We start from the raw sequence: 23,059 nt of genomic DNA on the forward strand, positions 1-23,059 counted from the left end.
GGATGGGCTGAGCCTGGAGGGTGCAAGCCTGAGGAACAGAGCTCAGGAGCGTGGCCTGGCTCAGGGAGCAGCTGTGCTTCCCAGGTGTGACATTCCTGTAGGGTTGGAATGGGCTCCCCGAGGCTGCCAGAGCTCCAGGAGCGTTTGGACAGCGCTGCCAGGGATGCCCAGGGTGGGGTTGTTGGGGGGTCTGGGCAGGGTGATCCTGTGGGTCCCTCCCAGCTCAGGATATTCCATGAATTCCCAAGCTCTGGAAGTTGCTGGTATGGATGAAACCATCTCCCCACAGACTCCCTGCTCAGGATAGGAGAGGGAGGATGAGGATGCAGATTTGTTTTTCAAATCTACAGCATGCCTGCCTTGAATGTCTATTTTAAGCAGCAAAACACCCGTGTTTGATGCTGGAATTAGGTATTTTCACACTCCTGCAGCTGGAATATGTGGAGGCTAGCTTTAGAGCAAGCTGCAGGCCCCATGGCCTGCCAGCCCTGCCTGAGAGCTAGCCTGGGAATTTCATGGGAGGATTCAAAACAATCCTCAAAGACAGAAAACAGCCTGCAGGTGCTGTTTGTCTGTTCCCGTGTTTTCCTTGCAGGAGAAAGTCAGGGGGTGGTGAACCCCACTGACCAATGATGGTAATGTAGCACTTTACTAACCAATAAGAGTTTCTTTTCTGTACTTTCCACGAACTAGTCTATATAACATGGCTGTAGCAATAAACTAGAGATTCTCTCCTGTTCTGACTCCCTTGAGAGTCCCTGTCGTTCTTTCTGCCGTTCCCAATTAGAACGACATCAATACATCCCCATGAATTAAGAGCACAGAAAGCTCTGGAAGAAGCGTGAGGGCTGCATGGCTGAGCAGCTCCTGCAGGTGTGGAGTCCCAGAGAGGACTGGGCTGTGCCTTGTGCTGGGTTTCAGGAATTCCTCCCCAATGTTTCTGTGTGGGCTCAGGTGTGAGTTTGGCTCCCAGAGCCTGCAGGGAAGGCTCAGACCCCAGCAGCGCTGCCTGCAGGATTCATTATTCAGCCTGGATACGGCACAAGCTGGGATTTGCTTTGAGGAATGGGCAGCAAGGGGCAGCTGGAGGCTTTGAACTTTGTTTTCACCTGGATTCTGCAGTTCCTCCCAAAGCAGCTGCTCCAAGGGCACTTTGAACAACTTCCAGCACAGCTCTCCTTGGGTGTCGTGGTGTGAATGAGGGATGTGGCTGTTCAGGGATCAGCTGGGGAGAAAAGCAGCTTCTCTCACAAGCCCCTTTAAGGGACTATGGGAGGAAAAAAACCCCACAATTTAGGTTTCAAGACAGTTTTTTAGGGAAAAAAATGTGTTGTCAGTGCTTTTCTGCTCCAAGCAGAAACCCTGAATGGTGAAGTTCTCTGTCTTTCATGACAAGTTTTCATCACCTGCACCTTTCTGCAGAGCATCCACAATCTCACTGGGCATCACCACCTTCTCACGTGGTAAAAACTGAATTTTCAGGTAAGAAATTGATGGACTCCTCTCCTCTCTCCAGGTCCCTGGCAGGGTGTTGGAGGCAGATGGAATCTCTGAGAACAGAGGGAGTTGGGAGGCTCAGGGAGCAGGTCTGTCCCACACTGCCCATGGAGGTAATTCAGCAGCAGACTGAACAGACCCAAGGGATGCACTAAACACAGATTAGGATATCTAATTATGAGCAGTTGCTTACTGGAAGCAGGATTTCAGAATGTTTAGTACCTTTAAATATTTTAGAGAAATCCATAATATTTGCCATTAAAGACATTCTTATGTGATCCAGAGTCACTTGAACTGCTTAAGAGATCCATTATGCAAGATACACTCTAGCACCGAAACACATCTTTGACATCTTTGAAGTTGTACTGGAGACAATTTGTGTTATTCATGAAAGGATTATGTCAAAATTCTCACCTTATTTTTTTTCAAAAAAAGAAAAGCTAGTTGTTGAACCTTGTTAGAGTGTCATCATTAAATAATCATGATGAAATTCTGAACTGGAAGGAAATAGAAAATATTTATGATAATGGTAAGAAGAGGAAAGCAACTCCTTAGACACCTAAATCATCCTTCTCCAGGGACTTCCTCTAGTATTTTTAATTGCTGGAGGGTGTAAGATTCTTCCCTTCTTTTCATTTTGGGTTTGTCATGATCCAGAGCTGGAAACATGTTCAATTAGTCATTGCTTGTGTTTGGGAGCATCTCCTTGGGAGGGGACCAAGCTGCAGAACACACATTTTCACACTGGCTTTAATTTGAAAGGCAGCAGAGCTTTTGGGTGTGAAATGGGGACTTGCACCCATCCCCAGCACCTGGGATAAGGTGGGAGCAGCTCATTCTCTGCACAAACCAGGGAGGGGGAAAGGTGAGGCTGAAAGGAGATTTGGAGCAGAGAGGACTGGAACTGGCTTATTTGGGAAGAGAGGTCACAGCTGGGTCCCTCTGCACAACTCAGATGGATGGGGAGGATCCCTGCTCCTCCAGGACTGCAGCTGGAAGGGAGGACACAGCTGGATGGACCAGCAGAGATCCCATCAGGGAAACCAAGGCACTGGCCTGATGCAGAGTGAGAGAAACAGGACACTGTCAAATGAAAATTGCCTTTCTCTGGGTGCTTTCTAACCTTTGCAGGTCATTAATCCTTGGTAGATGTGGACTGAGCCCAACCTCTGGGGCTGTGGGGGCTGGAAGGAGAGGGATGTGATGGCAGGAGGACACCAGAGGCCTTCAGGTGTGTAAATCTCTGTCAGTACACACAGAAATGCCTCCAAAACCATTGCTCTGGAAGGCTTGGCTGCCAGTCACATTCTCTGACTCCCCAGAGAGGTACAAGTACAGGGATATTTTTTCCAGAAGAGGAGCTGGCAGTCCTGCCTGTCCCCTCCCTCCCCAGGCAGGCTCCCTGTGGTACCCCACACTTTATTTCCAATGCAGAGCCATTACCATGCTACTGAAGAATTCCCTGGACCTGCTATTTTTTCGTGCCTCTGTCACTCTTTGAGTCTGAATCAAAAGGGGAACACAAAGTCCTTTTTTTCTCCCTCCCCTGAGACCAAGGGATGGCAATTATCCTTCAAACACAGCAGAAACTTTCTGAAAACTCTGGGGGGAAACTGGTTAATGAATCCAGCTCCAGCAGCAGCACAGAACTCACACACAACTCCTCTTCAGATCACATCATGTCAGCCCTGAGCACAGGCAAGCTTGGCCATTTGGCTGGGTCCCCTCTGGGACAAGAGAAATTAAATGAGTGAAAACAGATGCTCCAAAGTTATTCTGAATCTGGGAGATGTCAAGTGCCTTGTAATTCTCTCACTGGAGCCACATGAATTTAACATTGTGAGCGAGAAATCTTTCCTAGGGATGGGTGTGCTTCTAGGGAAATTTAGGGTAATAAAATTCAGTGTGTGATCTTAGGGCAATATTTGGTTTGATGCTCTCTCACACTCACATGCTCACCAGCACCAAGACACATTTCTCCAAGTGCAGGGACCAAGGTGACACGTGTGTGACACAGAGAACAAGGAGTTCTGATTGTCTGGGTGCCTCTGAAATTCCACTGAACCACCAACAAAAAATGTGGGCACGATTTCTGTAACTCTGACAGCTCTCCAAAACCTCCTACAGTGCAGATTTCAGTGTGTGCAGAGGGAAAGCCCAGAGGTGTTTTGCAGGTGTTTTCCCCCTGTGCCTCAGAGTCCAAAGGCAGGTTCAGCTTTGGAAGGACAGCCCTGGTCAGCAGGGTGTGGGGGCTGCATTTGGAGGGGTTGTGCTCCAGAAGAGGATGTTGCCATCAGGAGGGTGAGTGGCCCAATTCCAAAACATTTGATTCAACCACAGCCTGGGCACACCAGGACTCTTGGGGTCCCAAGGCACTCCACAGACACATCAAGCACTGAAGGAGTTGGGGAAGTGTTTCCATGGGGCTGCTAAATTAAACTGGAGAGAAACATTAACAGAGGTGGTCCAGGGGAAATGCAGCAATTTGGGATCTCAGCTGAAGGTCCTGACTGGCCAAACCATGATGGACATGTCCCTTTGTCCACCAGCCTCATCCCTAACCCCAAACACAGTCTCTGTGTGCCCCCACAGCCAGATGTTCTCCCCTCCCCTGCTCTGTGGCTCACAGGTGTGTCCTGCTCAAGCCATCAAACATCTGTGACACCGTGTCCTGACTCCCCAGGGAGGGACAGCCAGGTCGGAGGAAGCCAAACTTCTCCAGGAAAGCCCCATCCCACCTCCTGGGAAGCAGCAGAAGCTTCTGCAGGGCTGTGAGGAGCAGGTGCTGGTCCCTCACAGCCATCACTGCCCTGTGCCCAGCCCTCAGGAGGCCCTGGAGTGTCACAGGATATCTGCCAGGATGTCCTGGCAGGGGCAGGGGACCCATCTGCTACAGCTGGGATGTGGAGTGAGTGCTGCTCCAGGGAAACCAGGGAGTGCTGTGTTCACAGCTGAGGAAGCTGGGCTGTTTCAGGCTCAGCTCAGCTGCAGCACCAGCCCTGGCTGCAGGGAACACAGCCCTGCTGCTGTGAGATGTCCCTGCAGAGAGCACCCCTGAGAGCCAGGGGCTGCCGGGGCAGGGGGTGGCTGTGATGGGAAGGACACTTGGCCACCAGGGCCTGGGCTGGAGCCACCTCCTCGTTTCACAGACACTCCTGAAGAGCCAGCAGCCAGCAGTGACTGCCCATCCCACTGACCTGGAGCTGAAACACTCCACAGCCCACGGCCAACCTTCTTCCCACCCCTCTCTTCTCTGCCTCTGCTCCTCCAGGGTCCCAAACCACTCCTTTCCACAAGCTGGGATGTGCTTTGTGTTCAAACCACAGGAACTGCTGAGGCACACTGCTGCCACTTCAAAACCAGAACACCTTAATGCTCTGGAATAAATCAGCGATTTCTGGGAGACATTTCAATATTTACAGCTCTGTGCATCCTCTACCACGATCTCTGTTGCCTCTCTGTGACCTTTTCCAGACCTTTCAGGAGAAAATTAATTAGTTTTCTGCATTTCACGTCACTCCAATTACACTCACCTCGCTCCTCACTCATTATGATAATTTTGCTTTGAGAAACTTGACTTATTAAAATGACTCCCTCGCAGAGTTTGAAATGTGGTTGTTTGCTGCCTTAGAGGGTGGATGTTCACCCCTGTTCCTGTCACTGAAAATGCAGGTGAAGAGCAGCCTGGAACAGGCAATAACAACAAGGTTTGTTATTTATGTTGCATTAAGGCCTAAGTGAAGGCTGTGAGGAGCCTTCTCCAGCAGGCCCTACACTGTGCCCAAAGCACTCACAGTCTGCAATGTGTAAATGCTGCCTTTATTAATACAATTTTGCAGAGGCACAAAGGAGACAAGAGATTAATGATGCTTTTGCCAATCCCGAGCATGCAGAAATCTTGAACCAGTTCATTCTCCCCTTGAAATGATGAGTGATTCAAAAATTAAAATATTGGTCCTTCTTAGCATCCACTGGCAGTTGGGTTTTTATTTGCCTACTCTCCTCATAACCTCCATTTACTGTTATATTTCAAGCACTCTGTGCAATGGCAGAGAGTAAAATATTACAAAAATGAAAACTGAGACATTCACTTGACTCCAGGTGATGTGACTTCAAACAGAGTGATAAGTAGAGAAAGACTGCAGAGTAATAACTCCCTTGCCTGTGAGTGTGGAAGGAACCAGGAGTTAAACATCTCCAGTTACATTCTAGTGCAGGGGCTCTGTATTCAATACCCAAATCTTTCAGAGTGAAGAAAATTCAGAAAAATATCTTTATTTCCTGTCATTCTTTTTATCCCCTGGCTCAGCACAGCTTTAACTTGTATCATCAGGGTCTAATACACGACAGCAAAATCTCTGCCCGTGTTCAGAGCTGACTCTCTCCAAAAGGAGACTGTAACTCAGATAAATACCCTGACAGGATCTGGGATTCCCCAGCGTGAGCCAGGCACCGTGCTGGGCCAATTTTGGTAAAGCTGAAAGAACCCAGAGCTGGAGTTGGCTCTGCAGATTGTGCCTAAGATGCCTCTTCACTTCAACTTCAGATCAAAGCAGGAAAGAATCATTTCCTTCTGGTTTTTGATTAAGGATCTTTAATTCCACACAGCATATGGCTACATCAATGAGCCTTTTCAGCTTTGGATAAACAAACAACAGTCACAAAACCACTTTAGAAGTTGGTCCTTGGAGCAGGCAAGAGAACGAGCTTCCTTTGCAGTGTGACTGTAAGCTCCCCGTGTCTGTAATGACTCCTTAGCTGGAGCAGCAGCTCTGTCCACTGGGACAACTTCTCATTCCAGGCTGCTTGGTGACAGCTCAGTGTGGAATATCAACAGCAAATCCATGGAAGGTTCAAACACACCCAGGGGTGCTGATACAGCACAGCCTGGGAACCCCTCCTTGGCAAGAATCGCCATCACCAGGCTGGATTTGGTGCTGGATCATGGCACTGGGAGCCCCAGGATGGCTTGGGTTGGAAAGAACCTGTCCCATGGACAGGGACACCTTCCCCTAGCCCAGGTCACTCCAAGCCCTGTCCACTTGGACACTTCCAGGGATCCAGGGGCAGCCACCCCATGCCAGGGCCTCAGTGAACCTTTGGGAAAAAAGAACCCAGTGATGCTTTAGGAACAGGAGCCTCCATCCCAACACAGCCTCTGCACTTTGAAATGGCTGCATCCTCCTTTTTCTCTCACATCTAACAAATTAGAATAAAGTTTCTCCCTGCCTGTTAATGTTTTACAGTTCTTTAAAGATCTGACACATTTGAAGTTAAAAGTCCTGTTTGAGATGAAAGGCCCATTCCATGACAAGTGGTATCCACAGAAGACAAAAGCAAGGAGTGAGGCTTTGGGGGTTCTTGCTAACAGCCTAAAAAGAGAGTTTGCACTGGCTGCAAAGCACCAATCTGTCTGACTGTTGATTATTTATATTGGTTCCTCACCAGAGAAGTGGGCAAACAAACCAAAGTGGAGCCAGGCACAGTTTCTGGGGTGGAGAAGGGATGGTTACAGTCACACTGATGGTCTGTCCATCCCAGCCCACGTGGCTCCAGCACATCCGTGGGTCTGAGGGGTCAAGCTCTGGGCTTGTGGAAGAAAGGCCACCTTGGACCTTTGGTTTCAGAAGGACAAATGCTGTGACAGCAACTCTGTTACGCACCTAAGCCAAGCAATAATCTCATTTTTTAAACATCCCCTTATCTGCCATTAACATGAATACTGTTATTTAAAATGGCATTTAAAAATATTTTTTTGATAAATATTCAAAGTCAGAATTCTTTAAATAAAATTATTTTGGTTCTGAAAATTGCTGTGAATATCTTTGGGAGCTTCCACTTTCCCTTCCCAGCCACGCTTTGGCCTTCCAGCAGTTCCCATGGGGTGTCTGGGGGAAAGGCTCACTTTGAGCTTGGGGCAGTGACTGCTCCCAGGGCCAGGTCTGCAGTCTCTTCCCCACTGCTGCTGGTTTGGGTGCCAAGCACAGCTCCAGGATGGCACAGCTCGAAGCTGGGCTCAGCTCAGTGGGTACCACCCTGTCTCATCACAACATTTACAAGGAGAAGAAAATGAGTGGGAAGTTTGGCATCTCCCCACGTCTGTCTTCTCCAATTACTGTAAGAATATTTGCCATTTAAGGCAGCCAGTACCTCTTTCAAAACCAGTTGCTTCAAGCTAACATCAAGAATAAATGAAACTGCACTGGCAAAATCCCATCTGCTCCCTAAGGTGGCACAACCAGCACCCCATTGTCCTGTCCCCTCTCCAAGCTGCTCACACTCATCGTGGTGGCCATTTCTCCCTGTGCCCAGGCCACTTTGGCTCAGCTGTAGCAGCCATTGAGCAGAATCAGAATTATTGGTGTGGCAACGCTCCCTGGTGCTCAGAATGTCACAGGGAGCTCCAGTTCCATGGGGTGAGCCCCACTGGGGAAGGGCTGAGCACAAAGCAGACTGGCCTCAGACCACAGAGGGATGGTGAGAGCCCATGAGGGATGAGCAGGAATTCTCTGAGATTTCTCCTTTGTCAGCTGAAGTACAAAAGCACAAGACATCCTGGAAATCATCAGGACAATCAGGGCAGGACCCCAAGGAGCCAGCTAGTCATTCTTGGCAGCTTTCACAGGTTGGGTCTACCCACACCAAAAAACCTCTGGTGACAACTTTTCCATCTCACCTGTGCTTGCAGCCCTCAGGATGGGCCTCGTGCAGCAGCACCAGCTGGAGCATCCCTCCCACAGCCATCACATCCTGCCCACCCTGCTCCCTGCAGGATTCCTCTCCAGGGCTTTCCATCACACCTTCTCCTGCCCACCCTGCTCCCTGCTGGCTTCCTCTCCAGGGTTTTCCATCACACCTTCTCCTGCCCACCCTGCTCCCTGCAGGATTCCTCTCCAGGGCTTTCTATCACACCTTCTCCTGCCCACCCTGCTCCCTGCAGGATTCCTCTCCTGGGTTTTCCATCACACCTTCTCCTGCCCACCCTGCTCCCTGCAGGATTCCTCTCCTGGCCTTTCCATCACACCTTCTCCTGCCCACCCTGCTCCCTGCAGGATTCCTCTCCAGGATTTTCCATCACACCTTCTCCTCCCCACCCTGCTCCCTGAGGATTCCTCTCCAGGGCTTTCTATCACACCTTCTCCTGCCCACCCTGCTCCCTGCAGGATTCCTCTCCTGGCCTTTCCACAGCTCCCAGTGCTGAACTCAGAACTGCTGCTCTTGTTTCTCCTTGTGCTGGTGTCTGTCACACACAGGAGCTGACAGATGAGGTCAAACCATCCCTTCTGACCTGCCAGGACAGCAGTCTGGTGAGGACCAACCCTCCTCCCTGGGAGAAAACCACCAGAAATTTCTTTCTTTCCTTTGACTGTGTCATTGTAGAGCATCTCTAGCAGGGGATGTTCTGGGGTTTGCACTGCATGACAGTGTCCTAGTTTAGGGCAAATTAGGGAGGAAAACTCCAAATGGGGATTTCCCCAGGGAAATGCCCCCTCCCCACCAACTGGTCTGGGAAAAGGAAAAAAAAGTTCCTTGGAGAGAAGTGGAAAAAGCTGTTTATTTAACAGAAATTGAATAATATTAAATAATAAAACCTCTTGCTGTTGGATGGGATGGGAAGTCTAGGAAGAGAAGTCCTTTTCATGTGGTGTGTAGCTCGGCTCGCTCAGGTTCTTATCAGTCCCTCCGGCGCTGGAAAGTGCCAAGGCCCAGGCCCCGGTGGGCCACAGGCGTGAGCTCCCGAGGTTTGGCTGGGTGTTCAGTCCAGAGCAGGCTTGCACAGATACAAGAAAAGAAGAAAACAAAGGTCCAGGGAACTCCTCTGCCTCAGCTAGCTAAAACTAACTAAAAGCCAGAGAGAAGCTCTGTCCCGCTGTCTGTCCGTGCTGCAGAAACCACAGTCCAGGAGCGAGATGTGTGGGAGTGATGTTTTTCTTTAACACAAACTGCGCGCTTCTTCTTCTCTCAGAGCCAGTCTTAAAGGTGCAGAACTTAATATATGTCATAAACCAGACGATTGGGGATACCAGGATCATAAAGTCACCCCAGGACAGACAGCCATGTGAAGCAGACGTGGATTTCTCCTGCTCACAGGCTCCTCCTGTGATGTTGAACCCCTGGTGTCACTGCTCACAGTCAACACTAAGAGATGTTCTGATGGAGCCAGGGAAAAACGTGTTTCCTGAGCTCCCTGTGCTGGGAGGGATGTGTGTGAAACCCTGTGCTACAAGGAAAGGAAGAAGAGATCAAGATAAAGGCCAGAGGCTCAGGGAGAGTCTCCAAATTGATCGGCTTTTCAACTGAGGACAATTAAGTGTCAGGGCCCCAGAGGCCTCTGTATCACATCATCTCACTCCTGCTGTTTGTGGCAGAAACGAGCTCAGGGAGCAGCAGCTGCTGCTTTGGAAGGCTCAGCTGTTGCTTGGGAAGCACTCAAAATGTAAGGGCTGCTCACTTAAAGGTCATGATGATGATGATGGTGAGGGGAGACCTCACCAGGCTCTGCAGCTTCCTCCTGAGGGGCAGTGGAGGGACAGCTCTGGTCTCTGTGACAGGGACAGGACCCAGGGAACAGCTGGAGCTGTGCCAGGGAGGATCAGGCTGGATGTCAGGGCAAGGTTCTTCCCCAGAGGTGCTGGCACTGCCCAGGCTCCCCAGGGAATGGGCACGGCCCCGAGGCTGCCAGAGCTCCAGGAGCGTTTGGACAGCGCTGCCAGGGATGCCCAGGGTGGGGTTGTTGGGGGGTCTGGGCAGGGCCAGGGCTGGGCTGGGGGATCCTGGGGGTCCCTCCCAGCTCAGGATATTCTGTGACTCTGTGATTTTCTCACTCACTGGTGCACAAACAGGCACTGGGGATTTTGGGAGCCCTCTGCAGAACAACAAAATTTTAACCTTTAACCAACAGCTGCCTTTCTGCTGTTTACCCAGACACTGGAACTCTGTGAAATTGAGCAGAAAAGGAACATTTCTCAGTGGCCCAGAATGGGGAGATCATCCCAAACCCTCCTCTCTGTGCCCCCCCTGCCACAGGAACCCTGGGGTCAGTGCCCTGAGCAGAGCTTGTCACAGCCTTTCCATGCCTCAACCATCCTTGTCTGTGATCCATGAGGGAAAAATCCTGTCCTGGGGGTGTTCATGTGTCACTAAGCCTAAACACATCCTCAGTGTGACCAGAATTTGCTGGGTGAGGACTCAGAAGGGCCCACGCTCATGCTGAAGGCCATAACCACAGGAACCCAATGCTTTAGGGTGTTCATCATCAAAGTCTGCAGTGCTTGTGATGTAAAGGCTGGTAAAAGAAAGGAAAAACAGTGCCAAATCATTGCTAGCCCATTACAGCAGCCCCTGAGCAGCTGTGTCACTTGCTTTTTGTGCATGGATTAAATATAGTGTTAATTAAAAAATGCAATTACCCTGAAAATACCAACTTGGAGCCATGCTCTCCTCCACTTGGAATCCTGCACTTGCAGGGAAGGACTCTGGGCTAAGACACTCTCTAGAAATATTTAGCTCCAGAACCCGTTTTTTCAGCCACTTAAGATTCCATGAATTGTTAATGAGCATTTAAGTGCAATAATAAAGGATGTACCTACACCATTACAGAGGGGGAAAAAAAAAAAATTGATTGGGCTCTGCAAAACTGGTGCCAGAAAATAGTTCAGGGCCTGGTTATTTTGTGGGCAAATAAATGATTGTTGAGATGAGCTGGGAAGAGCAATTTCAAAGCAAATAAGAGAAATATACAGCAGCTCGTGTACAGTAACTGTGGCATCAAAATTACAGCCATAAATAAGAGACAAAAGGAATAGCTGGGAGAGGCAGATGGATGGAACTGGGGAGAAAGCTCTGCAAAATGGCATTTTCTGCTGCATACGGAAAGCATTAAAGCTCCTGATGAGCTCCCCACCTCCACAGGCTGGCACAGTGTTCCTGGGATCCCATTTAAGTGTGGGAATAGGTTTTGGATAGATACCCTATCAATTAGAAAATACCAGGTCTGTCCTTTGTCCTGACTGAAGGTTTGTGGTGATAAATCCCTGCCAGGGTGGGTGGGAGAAGCTCCCAGTTTGTGTTAATGAAGTGCAGCCTTGCCCTGGCTCTGGAGGGATCTTTGCTTCCATGGGATCTTTGCTTCCCGAGGCAGCTGGGGCAGGGCAGCTCCAGGGCCTGGGGGTTAACAGCCTAATAAAGTGGTTTTTAATCAGTGTAAAGCCAACAGCACAACTGCTGGTGTTTTGATGTGCCCTCAAACGAGCAGGTTGTGTGGGGAGCGGTGGAGAGAGAGAGAGAGAAATGCCAGCTGGAAGCAGAGAGCAGGGAGAGACCAGGCAATTCCAGCTGCTGGGGGAAATGGGAGCTGGGCAGGGCAGAGGGGCATCACTGAAACCTCTGGAAATACAGAGGGTCTTTGCACATATTCCATCCCAGGACATCACCCCCTTCCTGGCATCCAGTTCCCATCTTCATCCATGGGGAGAACTGGTATCTCAGTATTCTCCTCCTTATGGAGAGTGGAGACCAGTTAATATGGATATGAACCAAAGGGGTGAAAGCAGAAAATGACTCAAAAAGAAGATTTTAGGGAACCTGAAGTTTAGGGGGCTTCAATTTTATTGAGGGACCTTTAAAACAAAATTAACCCAAAATACCAAAAGCCTTTCATCTCCCCTCCTTCCTGAAGTGCAGAGCAGGCTGTGACAGTGCATCAGGATTTCCAGTTTTAGGAGTCCCTGACAGCCCAGCTCAGCTCTGGTTTGTTCAATCCCCACTTGCCCACACAGCACAGGTGATTTGCAGAATAAAGGGACTCTATAACTCACAGAGTAGTTATAAGAGCAGGTATGAATTTATTCAGCACTGAGGTGCATGGGGATATCTCCTCCAAAAAGCATGTACACCTTTTTGATTGGGTTTTCCCTTTTTATCCTTTACAGAGCAGGCTTACATGATACACCTAATACATATTCATTTCCTAACCCCTCCTGTCCTCACATCATATTACAATTAGCCCTGTGCCCCTTTCAGTCCTTTGGCCACTTTTTGGGACTTCAAATCCGTTTCTTCCGGCTTAGGGTCCAGGAATCTCCTTTATCCTGTGGTGCCTTTGTCCTTGCATCTTGTTTGTGTATTCCAGCTCCTTATCTCATCTTGCAGTTTGACTCTTTTTCCTGTTCTTGTGGATTAGGGTGTCAGGGTCTGGTTTTTGTCAGACACCCCTTTCAAGCATTTCTTCCTAATTCTTGATTTCTTTGTTTCACAGGGAGCCACAGCTCAGATTTTCAGGGAACAGCTTCAGGAGCCCCCCTGAGTCTCTGCCATCCAGCAGCGAATCAGATCACGGAACAAGCAAATTTCAGGGAATTCTGCCCTAGTTTACCTGACCAGGTTTCTAAACAGAAGGTTTGGACATTTGTTTTTGCAGCAGCCTCCTTTCCTTCTGGAGTCTTGGATAATGCTTCAGCTCGCCAGGTGCTGGCAGGGGACAGCAGCCAGGGGACACACACTGACAGGAGCTGGTGGCTGCACACACCTGGGACATTTCCAGCTGGGAACTGGCAGCTCTCTGCAGAGGAAAGCAGCACTTTGATACCTGCCCCAGAATAAACTCCTCTCCCCCTTTGAACTGCAGCTTTCCTGCCTTCCCAGGTATTCCTGGCTGCTTGGAACCAGGTGCTCAGCACCACACCTGGGGAGGGCCAGGTGTGCAAAAGCAATCTGGATTTTCCAAACTGCCACACTCTGCATAAACTGTTTATCATCTCAAAAAGCTGGAGTGTCTGAGTGCAGGCAGCCAGTGCAAGAGGGATGGTTTTCAGAACAATTTCAACAAAACAAGGCCACTGTAAAAGAAACATAGTGGGGATGTTTTGCAAGCCTTTCAAAGTTATCAGTTCTCAGGTGTTATCAGCAGAGTTGAGTCCTTGAAAGCTTTGCTGTGCATCCACCATGGCCCCTGACACTGAGAGAAAATAGAGCCTAAATAGGTTATAAAAAATAAAACGAAGTGGTATATTAGGGAGCAAGGAGTGCTACTATAATTAAAGCATTTTGTGACATATAAAGCCCTGGCACAGGGTGCCCAGAGAAGCTGGGGCTGCCCCTGGATCCCTGGAAGTGTCCAGGGCCAGGTTTGATAGAGCTTGGAGCAGCCTGGGACAGTGGAAGGTGTCTCTGCCCATGGCAGGGGTGGAATGAGGTGATCTTTAAGGTCCCTCCAACCCAAACCACTCTGTGATTCCATGATACATTGAATTTCAGTTTGGGAGGTGCAGAACTGACAATAGGGAAAACTTTTGTAGAAGTTTGGACTTCGTGTTCCTGGAGGTCCTTTTCCAACCTTAATGAATTCTGTGAGTCAGTTTTTACCAGGAGGGTGGTGTGGTTTCAGAACAGGTCAGCACAGAAGAAATATCCATCCTTGGAGGGCTGCAAAGTTTAGCTAAATAAAATCAGAACTAATTTAACGTTGGTCAGGTCAGGAGATGTCATGCTTAAAATGTGGCTGAAAGCTTTTCTTTTGTGTGTTTTCAGGAGTGCAGAAGGTCTCTCCCTCCACTGAGGTGGCTGAAGTGCCGTGGGGAGATGTCACAAGGAGAGCAGGCACAGGATCCACTCCTGCTTTATTCTTCCCATTTGTCAGCCACTTCTCACTTTTGTTCTTTTAACTGGCGAGCTGGGAGCTGCACAGCATAATCAGTGATCTTCAGCCTGTCAGCAGCAAACAAGGGCTCTGAAATCCTCGGGAAGCCTCTTTTGAAAGCCATGATTATGCACTGACCTCCTCATTTACTGCATGTGCCCTAATTCTTGGCAGTTTCTCCAAGTTTGTCAGGAAATCGATGATCATTTGCATTGAGAAACTCTTTCTCACAGCAGAGCTCACAGTGGCTGCTGCCTGAGCTGTGTTTAGGGCTGACCCTCGGTGTATTTGCTGCTCACAGTGCTGCACCATCCTGGGATGTTTAGTGGGAATATTCAGTGATGTGCCAATTTCTGGTGCAGGTTTTAGGGGCTGCATTCTACAGGGTACAAATCCAAGGAGTGCCACCTCCTCCTGCCTCCAATTTCTCTTTAAGATGCTCCACTAATTCAGCCACGTGTAGGGAAAGAGTTTTTCCTTTCCCCCTTTTTTTCCTTTTTTTGCCTTTTTTCGTTTTCTATTTTTTTTTTTTTCACCATTCTGTGAGCTAACCAAAAACTCTACAATCACTCAGGCATTGGTTGTTCTGCAGCATATCCAGATTCCATGCACACATTGAGCCTTGTTGGTTTAATGGTGCTGTTAAACAGCACAATGGGTTGTACTTCCATCAGAATAAGGAAAAATGCCCTATTTTTTCCCTGTCCATTCCACCACTGGATCATGTTCCAGTTTCCCTGATGGTGGCCAGATAATTAGATTATTAAACAGACCATATTTGCTCCAGGATTATCCAGTATTCTGAAGGGGGAAAAAGAGAAGGTGCTGCATGGAACTGTGTTACAAAGGATCATTGGGGTTGGAAAAGGCCTCCAAAATCAGAGTCCAGTCATTAACCCATCACTGCCACATCTCCCTCTCTCAATTCCTGCCCCTTCCAGTGGCTCTTTATAGGGAAATTGGAGGATGAGTGTGGGTTTGGAGGAGGCAGCAGTGCAAAGACCAGAAATCCTTAGGAAAACTGCTCCTTTTCCAGGTGGAAGCTCCCCCAGCCCCAGCAGCTTTCCCAGGGGTTCCTGATGGATTGGTCTCTGCTGGAGAAGAAACATGACTTGCTAGAGAAGGACTTTCCTCCTCCTCCTCACCTGACAGCCACCAAAACATCTGATATCCATAACCCAGAGAGCCTGAAGCTCCAGAGTTACTCCACCTGGTTTATACTTCCAAGAAGCTCCTGCACTCCCAAAATGCCACCACCCACCCTGCTCCTGCCAGGATCACCACATTATCTTCCAGAAAAGTTTCATAACCATGCCCAAATAAACCAAAAAAATCCTGTCATGACAACCTACCACCAAAAAAAATGCAGGTTTTCCTGGGATCCTTCTCTTGTTCTCCTGTCTGGGAGGAGAGACACTGACCGCACACACAGCTGGAAATAAAGTTGTATTTTTATGAAGCAAAGTGCCTTTGAGTATTTTTAAGCATCACCAGTGTTCCACAGGTTGTCAGTGAGCTCCTGCATGTTGATTTCAAGACTGGGGGGTGTTTGGGGGTTTTTAAAAACAAATCATTGCTCATATTCCATCCTTTCACCCATTCCCAGTTTTGCACTCCCAAGCCTTTTCCAGACTATAAAGAAGTTGCCAAGGTACCCTTGGGGAGTTCAACACCACAGTCTCAAGCCATCAGTTTGCTCTGCCATCATTGATATTCTTCTCACCTGAATTTGGGATCAGCTTCATGAATTTGTTATCACACACCTGCAGGATTAGGGAGACCTATGGTCTCCTTTTGAATTCCCCACTCCACTTCCCTGTGTCTGCTGGATTAATGAAATGGACAGCATTTTATGGATGAATTATCAGATCCAGCAATCTGGGAGCAAAGAGGGAGTGAAAAAATAGCAGATTAGTCAGTGAGTGATATTGGGCAAGGCAAATATTGAACCAATTTCTCCTTTATTACAGATACAGGGTAACAAGTTAATAAGAGAAGCAGCAGAATGTGGGTAATGGCCAACACACTGCTGGGATGAATTATATGAGAGTATAAAATCTTATATACACCACATACATTTTTTAACACTATAACGTGCTGTACTGGAAAACACAGGAAAACACCTTGTGGAATTCAAATATTAGGAGTCAGTGGCACTTTTGTCTTGTCTGCAGCTACCAGAACTACTCTGTTCATTGGCTTGTGCAGGATGTTCCCTCTCTCACCTCCAGGAGTCACAGTCCAAAACACAAGATGGGTTTTGGGAGACTTTACTGAATTTTGAGGGATAACCATCTGCAGCACAGCACCTGCACATCCCTCCTGCCACCTGGGGCCAGAGTCAGAGAGCTCAGACCCCGGATATGAAACACATGTGAGGATTTCTGCAAAAACATTTGTGTTTTCACCTCCAGGAGTGCAAAAAAGCAAAAAAAAAAATTACTGCACAGTACTGGAGAACACAGGTTGATGCATTTTCATTACAATCCTTGCTCTGAATTTAAGGCAGGGAGGAAGATGGGTTTGGTATCATTTGAATTCTCCTCTGTTTCTAAGCACTTCAGGCACTGATGAGACTTAATTATGTCCTGAAGAATTTTAGTAAAAAAAAAAATTAAGACAACTAAAACTAATAAAATATTAATAACAGGGTTTTGCTCATAGGCTGGGACTGACCTTTTGCTGACATCAGTTAATGTCTGGCTGATATTGAAATACCAGGTGAGTCTCATCCCTTTGAAGCCGAGCGTTGCTGGAGCTGCCTCGTGGGCAATGCCAGCCTAAGTGGAGCAGTGAGCAGAGACTCTTGCTAACCCTTAATTATAAGATCTCCCATTGGCAAAAAAAACCTGTCTGAAACGTTCATGGCACATTATAAAACACACTCCAGCTTCGGGAGACACGCTGCAACTTTGATCTGCTTGCAGGTGGTCATTTGCAACATCTGAAATGTCCGTGGTGAATTTTACTGCTTTCTCTTCTCCCCTCTTGCCTGGCTGGGAGCAGCACTGACAACTCCAAACACTTGAAAAATCAGGGTTCAGGTCTAAAAAGCACAAGAAGAGTGGCTGGAAAATCACGGTGCTTCTAAAAATAGGGCAAATGGGGGTTGTTGAGTTTGCTGTGAGGCCCAGCAGGATGGAGGTGACTGATGGGCACTCATTTGCATGGAGAGGCTCCAAGCTCAGGCTGGGATCACAATCACCTCCTGGGCTGCAGTTTGCTTTTCTGAGCTGTTCTGCATCCTGCCAGGGGCTGTGCAGGAATGTGAGGCTCCTGATGACAGAATGAGCCTTGGGTAAGGCACAGCCCAGCCCAGGACAGCTCCTGAGCCCTCCTGAATCACTGCCTGACCAGCACATCTGAACAGCCCTGGAAAGCCCAGAGTGAAGGAGCAGAGGTGATTCCTGACCAAAATTTCTGGAGAGGCTCTGCCCCCTGGTCACTCTGGTCACTCCTGCTCCAGTGTGGGACCCCGAGGTCCCTGTGAGATGTTGTCACCTGTGGCTGTGAAGCTTTGGCCCTCTAAGAAAGGTGACAGGGCAATGGAGCTGGGGAAGGAGCTCCAGCCCCAGGAGGGGCTGAGGGAGCTGGGAAGGGGCTCAGCCTGGAGAAAAGGAGGCTCAGGGGGCCCTTGTGGCTCTGCACAATCCCTGCCAGGAGGGGACAGCCAGGTGAGGGTCAGACTCTTTCCCAGGCAAGTGAAAGGACCTCAAGCTGTGCCAGAGGAGGTTCAGGTTGGACATCAGGAAGAATTTCTTCACTGATAGGGTTGTCAGGCCTTGGCAGGGGCTGCCCAGGGGGGTTTGGAGTCCCCATCACTGGAGGTGTCCAAGGAAGGGCTGGAAGTGGAGCTCAGGGCTCTGGGCTGGGGACACGGTGGGGATCAGGCACAGCTGGCACTCAGTGATCCTGAGCTGCACCGAGGAGTCTCTCCCATGTAAAACTCTCAGTGTGCAGCTGGTGGGGCCAGGAAGATGGCTCAGGCTTGTAGGACTTGTGGCTGATAGCCCAGGAGAGCTGGGCAGTGAGAGCAGAGCTGCTGGGATAAGAAAGGGCACAGCTCTGACCAGATGAGCACATTGCTGCAGAGAGGTGCAAATCCCATCTCCCAGCAGGGAGGGGTGTCCATGATTTATGATTCTATGAACAGCTGGACCTGTGGGCACAGGAAGATCCAGGGCAAGGCATGGCCAGGCTCTGTCTGGCCCTCAGGGGCTGGGGCTGGTGCCAGGGCAGGACCCAAATCTCTGACAGAGTCAGGGAAATGCCTTCAGTGCAGAGTGTTGCAGCACAGAAAATGAACATTGCACAAATTATCCACAAGCAACCCCTGCACTCCAAAACCTCCAGCAGTGGCTGAGAACAAAGCTTTGATGCCCTCAGGGGCGAGACATTAAACAGAGGTCACGGGTGAATGGCAGCAGTGCTGCTGTGACTTTTCTCTCATCTCTGTCACCAGGACCAGCCCAGACAGCAGCCAGCTCTCCCCAGGGTCCCAGCCAGCTGTCAGGGCTGAGGGAACACAGCACACTGACAGATGTGCTACAAGAATTTTGCAAGCCCAATCAGCTCCTGGCTGAACAGGACACCTGGAAGACTTTGTGGAGGTTTTTCCAGGTCAGGTGCACAAGTGTGAAAGGCAGTGCTGGTACAACCTCAGCCCTTCACAGCTCCCAGGTGGGTCAGGGGTGGCTTTCTGCTGCCCATGGCTGTTGTGCAGCTGGGAGCCAGGTGTCCTCCAGCATCTCCAACACCTGTGACAGTGAAAATAGCTGAGACAATGCTTTTGGGGTGTCCTGGAGCCTCCCTGGGCACCCATCCCCCCTCATACCCTGCCTGTGACTGTTCCCAGCCCATCTCCTGTATCCCTCTGGAAGGTGGGATGGATCCCCTGACAGCCCAACCACTCCATTCTGTCACTCTCAGAAACCTGGAGACAGCACTAATCTAAACAGTGGGTAGGTAACAAGAGCTGAAATAGCAAACAAGCAAGAAAAAAAATCCAAAAGGAGTGAATTCAAACAAATATTGTCTGTGCTGCTTCAGAGGAGCACTGTCTGGAGTGTGATTCTGTCATCATGCATCCGAACAAGAGAGGTGAAACATGGTCACAAAGAGACATTTAAGCCAAGCACAAAATCTCTCTGAGCCTGGCTTTCCACCTCCAATAAAAGTGGCCTCACATGGCGTCTTGTGTAGGTTTTCATTTCTCCTAAGCTCTTAAGGAGTGCAAAACAGACCCTTTGTCTTGTGCCATCAGCTTTGATCTCCTCAAGGCTCGTTAATGGAGCAGGGCTGGGGGCATCCCCTGGATCTCTGAAGAAGAAATGACCAACAGCAGCACCAGGGGTTTAAACCCTCTCTGCCTTAAAGAGCTGTCCTGGTTTGAAAAGACAGGTGTCTGCTAAGGAAGGCAGAAACCTCCCTTGAAATGGAAATATGTAAACTTCCCCGCCCCTCTGAATTATTAAAATCGTGGAATCAAGGGGCTCTCAGGCAAAGAGATGGGAACAGGAATAACAGTTCCTTACTAGGAAAATAGAAATAAAAAATGCAGTACTACAAAAAAAACACACACACAAAAAAAAAAAAAAAAAAAAAAAAAGACCCAAAACAAAAAATAAAAACAACAAAAAAACCCCAAACCCACTGACAGAGCCAGAATACAACCTGACACCCTGCTGGTCAGGGTGTTGGTAGCAGTCTGATTAAATGGTGGCTGAACTCCTCCTGGAGTGACAGATGTGGTTCTGTCGAAGCAGTGATCCTGTGCAAAGGGTGTAGCTTTCCTCAGAAGAGCCAGTGGTGCTGTAGATGGGTCTGGTCTCTCCTCTGGGATCCAGCAGGCAAGGTTGCCTGTGGTGTTCACAGCCACAGATTCCATCCAGGCAGGAATTCTTGGCTCCTCCCTGGGTGGAGCATCTCTCAATGGGATGATGGATTTTTATCAGTCCTGCAGTGAGACTCAATGGCCCATGAACAGAAGATTTCCCCCTGGAGGGAGGATGGGTGGTGGAAGAGATAAAGAACACTGCCCCACCTGGTTTTAACAGCTGGTGATGGAACACAGACTTTTGGTTACATCTTGCATTGTAACCCGAGACAAGAACATGGGAGAAAAAAATCCCTGTCCCCTTCTGCCCCTGGGGCAGCCCTGGAGGTGAACAAGTGCTAGGGCACAGCTGTGGGATGTCTCTGCCCTGTTCTGCCTCTGCCTGCTGGGCTCTGGCTTTTGTAATTTACAGAGAAACTTAGGTTAAAATGAACATTTGGAGATCTCTGACCCCAAACTGAGCTGAAAAGGGATGAGGCAGATCAGGTTTATGAAGGTCTTATTTTTGTCTCTCCATACTGAACCCCTGCTCTGGTATTTGATTGATGTCACAGGAGAATAATTTTGGTCTTCAAAACCTTGTGCCTGTGGTTTAAATGTTGCTGAAGAGCAGCAGGTGATGAGCAGTGCATGGAGTCGGAGCCAGGCAGTGCCTGATGTGTTGCAGTGGTGTCTGGAGGGGTCTGGCAGCGCTCAGTGGTCACCATTAATCCGGCCTGGCTGCAATCCCCGGGTACATTGTGCAGAAGGAGCTGCTGGCAGCAGCAGGAGGCAGATTCTTCCTGCCCAGTGAACAAATAACCCCCAGCAGGTCAAATTGTGAGCCTGAGCTGGGCCAGCTCTGTGTGAGCAGAGGAGGAGCTGCAGGATGCTGAGCTCCTGCCCCCACAGGGACAGCAGGGGCAGCCAGGCATTTCCAGCCTCCCCTGCTCTGCATTTCTGCTCTGCAAGCACAGAGTGTCCCCCCAGCCTGGCTCAGCTGCTCGTCCCTTCTTCACCTTTCCCCCACCCTGATCTGTCCCTCTGCTGTGTGCAGGGGCACACCTGAGACAGGTGGGAGAGGCTTCAGGGACAATCCCAGGTGCTGGGGAGGTGCTGGAACCTCCAGCCCTGCCCACTCAGCCTGGGGGAGCTGTCACTGCTGCCACAGCACCTGCAGTCACAGCCTGCCTCTCCATCCTCCCCCCCAGCCAAGGCCTTCTTCCCAGCATGCAGCCAGCTCCCAACCCTGCCTGGGCCACTCTGGTGGAATAACACAGCCTGGGAACAATTCCTGAGCTGTTTTTTCCGATGGGCTCCTCAGGGTGAGGGCTGGGACTGGCAGCTGCCTGGCACAGGGCTGGGTGTGCTGTGTAGCACAGACACCAGACACCCTGAGCTGGCTCAGAACTGTCCCTCTGTGTCATCCAGGCCTGAGCCAGAACTGCAGATCCTAAAGAAGCCCAAGGTAGTGCTGGATGGCTGATTCAATAAAATATTTGCCAGGTACCTTCCTACAACTTCCACTTAACGTTATCCGTAATGCAAGGTTCTGTTCCCTGAGATCCCGGGAGCAGCACGTCCATCCTTCATCATTACTCTGCCCAGATTGTCCTGATGGGCTGGTAAGTGAATTATGGAGGAGACATTACCCTGGGAAGTGCTGACCTTGTCCTTAACCTCAGCACATTCTTCAATTAATGCCCCACAAGACAAATTAATTCTATTAATCCACAGAGGCCTCTAAGCAGATGAATTGGGATTTCTGCTTTCTCCCTAAACCCACTTCTTCCTTTCCCTCCCTAATGAACCTTTGCTTGCAATCAATAGTTAAAGGTTTGGCACTATGTGAAAGCAAAAATAAGCAGAGTTGTGCTTACAGCCTGGTTGCCTCCTAAACCCTGCTGTGAAGGAGAAAGAATTCTGAAAGCTGATATATATTTCATTTTCCTGTCCCCAACAGGCTCTGCAGCTTTTCCTCACATGGTTGGTGCTGCAAAAGCCAACCTTAGCAGGAGGAACAGTCACTTCCAGATCAGCTCAAATTTGCTCACTCTGACTGTACTTCAAGCAATGGGCTCTGCTGAACATGAGTGAAAATGGAAAGGGTGGTTCTGTAAAGATTTTTGGGGTGGGAAAGGCTGAGATCCATGTTTTGGGGATTTCCCAGTGAGGTTCTCTAGGGAAATGCCCTGTAATTCCCATTGAGCAGGGCTGTGTCCGTGGGGCCTCTCTGGAGCATGTGGAGATGTCCAAAAGATCCCAAATTACCAGGATTGGGTGTTGTGCTGGAGGGTCCTGGGGAGCCTGAGGGGACCAAGCTGGAGGTGAAAACCTTCCAGTGCACAAGGGAAAGGTTTCAGGGGTGAGAAAAGGGCTACAGGAACTCCTTATGGTGCCAACAGCAGCCCCATGCTGCCTCCTGACTCCTTCCTGGCTCCCAAACCTTCTGAAGCCCATCCTGGGCTCTTCCCAGAGCATTCCCAGAGCATTCCTGCAGCTGCAGCCTGTCCTGGGAATGCTGCTTCCCTCGGGCTTGCTGCTGGCACCTGAGCAGGGTCAGCAGTGCAGTCAGACAGGAACAGGAGAAAGCAGCACTGGGAACAGCAGGAACAGCTTTGGGTGCCTGCTCAGACTGAGTCTGACCTCAAAAAACACCAGAGGGAACCCAAACTTCACCTGGAGCCCTCTGACCGCTGGTTTGTGGCCAGCAAGTCCCTGCATTGTGCCTTGGCTCCTAAATCGTCCTTCAGACAGCTGGCCCTTGGGAAAAGAGGGGTGCTTGGACATGGGGTGTCCAGCTGGGACCCCCTGGGCTGCACTTCCCAGTCCAGGTACAGAGTTCAAGGGACTGGTTTAAAGATCTTTGCAAAAACTTTACCTAACCAACATCACCAGTAACACTCTGAGCACTTGTCCACTTTGCAACCTCTGTGTTTGGATTTTATTTTATTTTATTTTATTTTTATTTTATTTTTTATTTTATTTTATTTTTTATTTTATTTTCTATTTTATTTTATTTTATTTTATTTTATTTTATTTTATTTTATTTTATTTTATTTTATTTTATTTTATTTTATTTTATTTGACAGCTGTGAGTACTGTCAGTA

This window comes from Poecile atricapillus, chromosome 15 (assembly GCF_030490865.1).
Source record: "Poecile atricapillus isolate bPoeAtr1 chromosome 15, bPoeAtr1.hap1, whole genome shotgun sequence".
Classification (NCBI taxonomy): domain Eukaryota; kingdom Metazoa; phylum Chordata; class Aves; order Passeriformes; family Paridae; genus Poecile; species Poecile atricapillus.